The sequence below is a fragment of the Arvicola amphibius genome, chromosome 8 (genome assembly GCF_903992535.2).
Source record: "Arvicola amphibius chromosome 8, mArvAmp1.2, whole genome shotgun sequence".
In the NCBI taxonomy this organism is placed as follows: Eukaryota; Metazoa; Chordata; class Mammalia; order Rodentia; family Cricetidae; genus Arvicola; species Arvicola amphibius.
Window position 1 is genome coordinate 130,335,757 of NC_052054.1, and position 1,300 is coordinate 130,337,056.

A 1,300-nucleotide genomic window follows, 5' to 3' on the forward strand; every position below is an offset into this window, starting at 1 on the left:
AATCTTCAAGGTTTATCCAGGACATTACAAAGTGGCTTGGTTATACGGACCTATATGATACATTTCTTCTAGGTTCCCATTACAGAAAGGGATGAGACACTCCTCAGCATCAGTTTTACTTTTTAAAGAGTAAGAACAGGCTCTCTGCTCCTCCCTGTTCTAGAGACAGGCGCTTCTTTTCGTGCAGTGCCAGCCTCGTTCCAGAGACACGATGGTGAAGGTCGGAGTGAACGGATTTGGCCGTATTGGATGCCTGGTTACCAGGGCTGCCTTCACTTCTCGCAAAGTGGACGTTGTTGCCATCAATGACCTTTTCATCGACCTCAACTACATGGTCTACATGTCCCAGTATGACTCCACCCATGGCAAGTTCAAAGGCACAGTTAAGGCTGAGAATGGGAAGCTCGTCATCAACGGAAAGGCCATCACCATCTTCCAGGAGTGAGATCCCACCAACATCAAATGGGGTGATGCCGGAGCCGAGTATGTTGTGGAGTCGACCGGTGTCTTCACCACCATGGAGAAGGCTGGGGCCCACTTGAAAGGTCGGGCCAAAAGGGTCATCATCTCCGCCCCTTCTGCGGATGCCCCATGTTTGTGATGGGTGTAAACCATGACAAGTATGACAATTCCCTCAAGATTGTCAGCAATGCTTCCTGCACCACCAACTGCTTGGCCCCCTTGGCCAAGGTCATCCATGACAACTTTGGCATCGTGGAAGGGCTCATGACCACAGTCCATGACATCACGGCCACCCAGAAGACTGTGGATGGCCCCTCTGGGAAGTTGTGGTGAGACGGCCGTGGCGCTGCCCAGAACATCATCCCTGCATCCACTGGCGCTGCCAAGGCTGTGGGCAAAGTCATCCCAGAGTTGAATGGGAAGCTCACGGGCATGGCCTTCCGTGTTCCTACCCCCAATGTGTCCGTCAATGTGGATCTGACATGCCGCCTGGAGAAAGCCGCCAAGTATGATGACATCAAGAAGGTGGTGAAGCAGGCATCTGAGGACCCACTAAAGGGCATCCTGAGCTACACTGAGGACCAGGTTGTCTCCTGTGACTTTTAACAGTGACTCCCACTCCTCCACCTTCGATGCTGGGGCTGGCATTGCTCTCAATGACAACTTTGTGAAGCGCATTTCCTGGTACAACAATGAATTTGGCTACAGCAACAGAGTGGTGGACCTCATGGCCTACATGGCCTCCAAGGAGTAAGAAGCCTGCCTGCCCTGACCACCCATCCCAGCAAGGACACAGCAAGAGAGAGGCCCTCGGCTGCTGAGCAGTCCCTGTCCTAAC

The 1,300-nt window shown here is 52.8% G+C and overlaps 1 pseudogene; it reads left to right on the forward strand.

Annotated features, from left to right (window-relative positions):
• The first annotated feature begins 205 nt into the window (after positions 1-205).
• Positions 206-1,300, forward strand: LOC119821159 (annotated as a pseudogene).